Below are 7,592 nucleotides of genomic sequence, written 5' to 3'. Positions count from 1 at the left end.
ATTTAACCTGTGGGTTGGCTTTCCTCGTGGTCAGAAGATTCTTCAAGGTTCCTGAATAAACTGCTGGAAAAGAGCCCAAGAGTGTGTTGCGTCATTCTTGCTGGTCGAGGGTGGTTGCAACATCTAAGTTCTAGTTAAGTGAAATTAAATTTGATTTCTGCTTTTGGTATACAGGATCAAACCCAGGAAACTCTACCATAAACTCTACCAGTAAGGATAGTCTGTACTACAAGGGTAACCTTAAAATTTTAAATAGTTTTTACTATATAAGATATTTTCATGACAGCAAAATATGCAGGATTCTGAAGTGTACAAAGAAAATGTGATAATATACAAAGTAAAATTATTCTAATTCATAAAGAAAAATGAAGTCATGACATTGTGATGGTTATTATTTTAAGTATAAATTACTGTGCTTACAAGATCAATAAAACAAAAATGCCCCTAACCTGTAAGCTCCACTTGCCCAAGGACAGAATGCTGGAGACTGTTGTTCATGTAAGATAACAAATTGTGTGTTTTTGCTTCTGTCAACAAGCTTGGTTACCCTAGAATGCCCAGGATGTGTGCTTGAGGACATGTAGTTAGGCAGAAAATATGTCAGAATGTGTGCTTGATTCTGATTTATGAAGGCAGGAAATACATAGACTTGTGATTTTTGCTTTCATAAGCTCCTGCTCCTTATTGTAATTATAATGTAATTCAGTGCTATGCACTCAGAAAGAGTCTCAGGTTTGGACCTGGCCAGTATTTAGTAAAGCCCCTTATTTGGTAAAATGTATTCATGGTCAGACTAGTGAATTTTTAAATGATCCCAGACTCATAGCAACATTCATAGAAAAATGAAACAAACTAGAGATCATCATGTTCAGCAAAATAAGCTAGACCCAAGAAGACAAATACCACATTTTCTTTCATATAAAGTATTTAGGGGTGAGTGTGTGTGTGTGTGTGTGTGTGTGTGTGTGTGTAAGTAGAACGGTACCTTGAAAGAGGAGAGATCTCAAGGTGTGACTAGATAGTGAAAGTCATGTGACATGAAAGTGGTGGATACTGTTTGAAAAGGGGAATAACCATCAAGACTGGAGCAAAAGACACAGGGACAGGCAGTGAAGGAAAGGATCAATAAGAACAAAGTACAAAGACATTTGGCCCACATGTATACAAAGGCTAGAATCAATCCTATCACTTTATATGCTAATTTAAATATTAATTGATAAAAATTGACTGATATAAAAATGTTAAAAAGAAAGCAAGAACCCTTTATTTTGTTTTCACTTTAATGTAATGGAAAGTCAAAAAAAGGTTTTGAACAAGACTGGTGATGGGACACTACATATTGAGGAAGGTTTAAAACTACTCACCTCTAAGATCCTAAAGAGTGCCCAGATTTGGAAAATGCAGAGTAAGAGACATGATTAAGCAGTTATTCATAAAGCTCCATCACATTTTTGCATATTTATTTACACTATTTATCTCCCTAGTTTAACATGACTAGTCTGAAAGTAACATTTTTTAAACCATTAATAAGAACAAATGGTGTTCTTGAATCTGCTTTAAAATGTGCTCTGTGGGTTTCCTACTTGAAGTGTTAAAATGGGTGCTCAAGTCTGGACATACCACACAGGCCAAAGCAGTTCCACTTGGAAGAGGTTTATAGGAGACAAAGAGGGGAAAGATAAAGGGAAAAGGGGCAAAAGTGGGGAAGGGTCTGTCTTTTATTTAGGCTGTGATGTAACCTGTTCACAGGTAAGTGTGGGAAGTGGACTCTGGGAAGGTATGTGGTTGTCATGGCAACAGGTATTACCTATGTGTGACATTCCTGAGTTTTGAGCTGATCTGCAAAACTGGTTCTTGATACCAACACTACTGATGTGCCCCCAGGAATGGCGTGTCAGTTAAATCCAGGAACAAATCTCAAATGTAAAGAAGCATTTGAATATTGACCTTGTTGACAGTATTTTGGGTTATTTTTTTTATTTTGTTTATTTGGCATGCTATTTCCAGTAACTGGCTTATGGGATCTTTGATTTTTATGATCATTTTGGTTTTCCTCAAGAATCTCCACTGACCTTTTAAAGAGTCACAACTCCAGTTTCCATTTTCTTGTCTCCAGGAAACTATTTAGACTGAATGAGAACAAAGCTGAGAAGTTTACCTTCTCCCTCAAGCAATATTGCATGAAAGCAGACAACTATAAAACTCTTGTGCTTTCAAATTAACAATGTGAGCTGTTGCTTCGCAGACATTTCATAAATATATTCACTGATATTTATGAATATACCATTTCTTAAACTTACCGTGAGTGAAAGTCATTTGACAATGAAAAATGCAGTATAAAAACAACAAAACAAAAAAACAGATGTTTTCCTCTGAGCTCTTTAAACAGTGTTCTTATGCTTAAAACATCTAGTTGCCTTGCTCTGAAAACATGGTAAGCTTCTGGATTCTTTCTAGATATATAGAGTCTATGGTATATGCAGACTATCTCCTTGACATCTACTCTTAATATTCTTGTCTAGTTTTGCAGCCCCAGGCAGGCTATTTGTCTTAATACATGCACTAGTCTGATCCTTTTCTTTGTAGGCGTTTTGCATGCAATTCTTAACTATCAGGCCTTCTTCCATTCAGGTACCAGCTCACTTTCTAAGAGACCCTACTATGACAATCTTAAAGTAGCCCAAACTACCATACAACAATTCCATTCATTGATTTTATTTCCTCTAAGGCACTGTGATGTTTCCTCAATCTACTGACTTCATGAAGCCATGGCTTTTCATCTGATTGGTCACTGAGATGATTTGTCTGTATAAGATCCTCTTACCTTCAGTTCTCTGAAAGCCCCTCTTACCTCTGATTTGGCTGTTTCAAATAAGAGTCCACTCCCAATACAACTGCTTAGATTAGAGAGTGAGAGCCAATTACAGCTGAAGATATATTGCCCAGAATGTGAAATGCCCTAGGATGAATACACACACACACACACACACACACACACACCCCACACACCAGCCTTGGATCACATATCTTCTAAATCTGAAGAATAGAACAAATCCTGAAAACCCAGACTATTTCCCAAACTGATTATCCTGAAAGATAGAAATTAATAACTTTTCTGTGGGGGAAAAAAGAAAAGAAAAGAAAAGAAACAAAGAAACTAAATAAAAGCAATAAGGAAGCTGGTGGTAGAAACAACATCATATGAAATCAGTAAGTGGTTTATTTTCTTATAGGACTGAGAGTCATTCCCTGTACAAATACCATGCTTCTTGTGAAGGATTTCTTTAGACTATTTAAAAAGTTATAATGTTATGGTTGGTATTTTATTTTATAAAATACTTTATTTTATAAAAAATATTTCCTAAAAACAAAATTACTGGATTCGAGTAGTAACATTAAGTATTATTTTATTAAAGTCCTACTAAATGTTTTGTAGAATTTCGTTTGTCTTGCTAGATTAACCCTATCCGATAAAAATATCATTTTATTTAAAGATAGTATCTTTCTTTCTTTATGATTATGTCAACATTCATCAGTTGAGAACACTCAGTATGCAGATACCATGTTTCAGTGAATTGAGATCTGAAGTCCATCAAGAACAATTCTTTAATCCTGGAATGTCTGTTAGGCTCCATCAGTACAGCCAACTTCTCCCTTTTCTTAAGGATCTCTCTGTCTTGTCTTTCTGACAAGTCTATAGAATTGTTTCAGAAGATATTGCTCTGAGATAAATAAGAAATCACCCATCATGTTAATGTGACAGGTAGAAAAGTAGCAGAGAAGCAGAACAATCATCATTTAATTGTTCTTGGGAGATAACACTGAGCTCAGAGCAACACCTGGGGGACAGTGTGGTAAAACATGCTGGTGTGGAAGTGTGTGTTATCTGATTTCAATTCCCTCATCTAGTTTAAGATACAATATTCTGACAATGAAAAGGAAGTCAATAGACTGAGAATGGAAAGGTTTTGATATTGCTTGCTGTTGCTGTTATAGATTTTGCAACTTAATTAGAGGTTTGTCTATTAATGAACCCTTGATTTTGTAAAGTAATTTAAATTTTTCATTGGTCAAATGAATGTATCATTCACATTAAAAATTATAGTAAAGTACTAATTAGATGTACATTTGAAAAATTCAGGGTATGTCTTTGAACAGTAGCATAGTGAGTACCCCTGAAGTTACCTCACCAAGAACCTGCCAAGTATTCAGAAAAAAAAATATATACATATATATACATATAAATATATAGATATATTTATTTATATATTTATATGTATATATTATATATGTATATATATGTACATATATTATTCTGTGCATAGGTCTGTCTGTGTCCTGCCTTGAACCAGCTTAGTTCTCTGGGTTTTCAACAACTCTCTATCCATACTTGTTCATAATTTCCCTTAGATTTTTTCTTTTCTGCTTTTATTTATGATAACTATTAATTCATAATGAATATAAATACAAAATAGTAAAATATATTATGAGATTTTTCACATACATACATCACTGTAATTTGCTTATATTCACCCCCTTCTACTACCTACCTATCTCTCCTCCTTTTCTGATGGTCCTTTTTCTCCTTCAAAGAGTCTCCCTTTCTACTCTCCTTTCCCATGTGAATGTGTGTGTGTCTGTGTTTGTGTATGTGTGTACAAATGTATCTGGATATATGAATCTCTAAATTATATTTTAATATATGCATATGTATAGAAATTTCACATATGAGAGCAAATATGTGACATTTTGTCTCTTCCATCATCCTCTTTTCTTTATCCCTCCCTTTAGACATTTTTCCTCCTCCTGTGTAGAACTCCTTATACTTTCATGACATATATAGATAGAGGCTGACAGATTCTGCTGTGTGAAATGGGGCCAGGAAAAATGGTAGCATGAACAGGAAAAAGAATTTATCATGAACAAAAAATAGTCAAAGAAAGAATTTATTGAAATGCACAGTTAGAGAACATGCTTTGGGTTGCAGAGAGGCAGTCATGTGACTGAAAGGGAAAATCTCTTACTGCAGTTGAAGGTAAAGGTATTTGTTTTTGTTTCATGGGCCATTTGAGCAAAGTCCATATCTTGAGAGATAAGTAGATATGTCATGAATATGTTAAGTGGAAATTTCACAGCTCAGGTTGTCTTTCTTAAGCCTGGAAATGGGTAGAGTGCCATAATTCTTTAGGAACTAAATCCCAGGTATTACTGAGACCAAAGTCTGAGAATTGTGGGCTTATAGTTGAAGTGTAAGAATCTTGTTTCTAAAATTATATGAGTCTGAGTCTGGCTTATTTTATATAATATGATGTTTTCTGTTTCAACCAATTTCTTGCAAATGACATAATCTCAGTCACTCTTTTTGCATCTGTATTAGCTCTGCTTCTGCCTTTAGCAAGGTCTCTGAAATCTTCAGGCTCTTGAGCCTTTTGTAGCCACTCTGTGACATATGTGTGAAGTGTAATGAATGACCTGAAAGCTAATGCTAATAATTAAGACTGGACTAAAAGAAACTGTGATTGCCAGTAGCCTTATTAGCATATGAAACTGGGAATACCTGGTGAGTTGCGGCCAACAGAACCAGTGAAACATAAGTAACTTGAGAATTATTATTCAATCAACTCTGGCATTGGGGAAAGACACATGTGAATTGCTTCATGTGTCTGACAACAGTACTCAAAGCAATCTGCCTGTAATGTCTTGCTAGAGGTAATATTTTTCATCATTATGAAAAATAATATTCATAGGGCCAGGGAGATCACCCACTCAGCATGTACAGGTGCCCACCATGATGCTTGACAATCTCTCTTTGATCCCTGAAATCAACATGGTAGAAAGAAAAGAGTGGCTCCCACTAGTTCTAACCTACCTGTCTGCTCTAGTACAGAAGGGTACACACACACACACACACACACACACACACACACTTTACAAAGAAATAAACAAAAACTTTTATTAACTGGGAGAATCCTGTGCTACATAGTCTTTCAAGACAGTGTGGGATGTAATTATCAAAGCAAAGAAAGTTCTCAGTAGGAAAGAACAAGGTTAAGCCAAGAGTCTGAATTTAAGAGTTTAAGTTACAAAGAAAAATTTTCTTTTTCTCAAGAGACAGTTTTGCTGAAATGCTTGCAATATTTTTATCACAAATGAAAAGACAGTCCAACATTCTTTTGTAACATTGTAGACATGGTGTTCTGGAAAGATCATCTTGTCCTACTTCAGCCTGCTTGGAGGCCTGACTGAATGGCATAAGGTGCATGCTGAGTTTGTTTGTCTGTCATTTTATCTGCAGGTTGAACTTCTGATAAGGCATTAGAAAAAACACTGACAACTGCAACTGGACACTTACGAAAAATGAGTTCATCTTACTGTCTTGTGGTGTCTTTCTTCTGTGGGTTTTTTACCTCTATCAGGCATTAGACCTGTTGGTGTGTAGCAGCTGAGGAAATCCAGAAAGGAATGAGACAGATGTTCTGTGCATTATTTTTATTCTTTAGGGTCAACAAACTTAAAACTGTTTTAATAAATTCAAAGAACATGATGGACATTCTAGAACAAAATGCCAGGATACCCTTAATCTCAGGGGTTTTACCCCTGAAAGTATTTAGGTAGCTTGAAAAGATAAACATTATTAAGAAAGTCCCACTCTACTCCTTCAGAGATGAACTCTGGAAAACAAGCTAGTTTGGAGAGAAATATGAAATAATAGGAGGCTCCAAATAACCTTAGATACAAATATGAAATAATGGGTTCCAAACAATTTTGGAAAATAGTATTTCAGAATTTTAGGCCAAGAAATTACTTTATCAGTGCTAAAGAAATTGTCTCAAGGTCCTTAAGCACTGTGGAAATCATATGGGTCCTGGAGGTGCACAGGAGACTGAGCTTAATTGTGTCTTCTTTGGGCTCTTGGGGGGACCTCCACTGCCTCAGCATACTCAGGAGGTAATGGTACTTACTGCCTTGCATTTGTTAGTATAGTAGCTTTAATGATTTGATTCACTCCTATGAGAAGTGATATATAAATACAAATGATTTCTAAGAATGATAACTAGCCGTCTTCAGCTACAAGCCTTCCCCAGCTAACCTCCACACACCAGAGGAAGTGGAAAGCTAAAGAAAGTTCTCTCTTCTTTCTGCTAAATACGGTGACAGGAGTTTCTGAAAAGCTGTTTTTTGTTTGTTTGTTTTGCTTTATTTTCCTCTCCTGTTTCCATAGCTATGTACCAGAGTATTTTTGCTGATTTAGGGAGATATAAATAAAATTTATCTTTCTGAATGTTAAATTCTTGGGAGGCAAGGTTTCCTCTTAAAGATGGAAGGAGGGGAATACAGAAAGAAGGGAAACGCAGAATCTTTTCCAGGTCAGAACAGTTCATATTCCTAGACCCTAAGTGTATTTGATAGATTTATCATGATTTGTGCTCTGCCATAAATGCACACAGATTTACAAGATGAAAGGACTCTAAAACTACTAGTGCTACTTGGTTCACATTCACCCTTGTAATCCTTTGTCCCATTTAGGTATTAAATTCTGCTTGTTGAGATTAGCACCTAATACCAGCACTACAGCCAAGAAGTCAAGACTA

The sequence above is a fragment of the Mastomys coucha genome, unplaced genomic scaffold, assembly GCF_008632895.1.
Source record: "Mastomys coucha isolate ucsf_1 unplaced genomic scaffold, UCSF_Mcou_1 pScaffold16, whole genome shotgun sequence".
NCBI classification, from domain to species: Eukaryota; Metazoa; Chordata; class Mammalia; order Rodentia; family Muridae; genus Mastomys; species Mastomys coucha.
Note: the sequence above shows the minus strand (reverse complement) of the source record.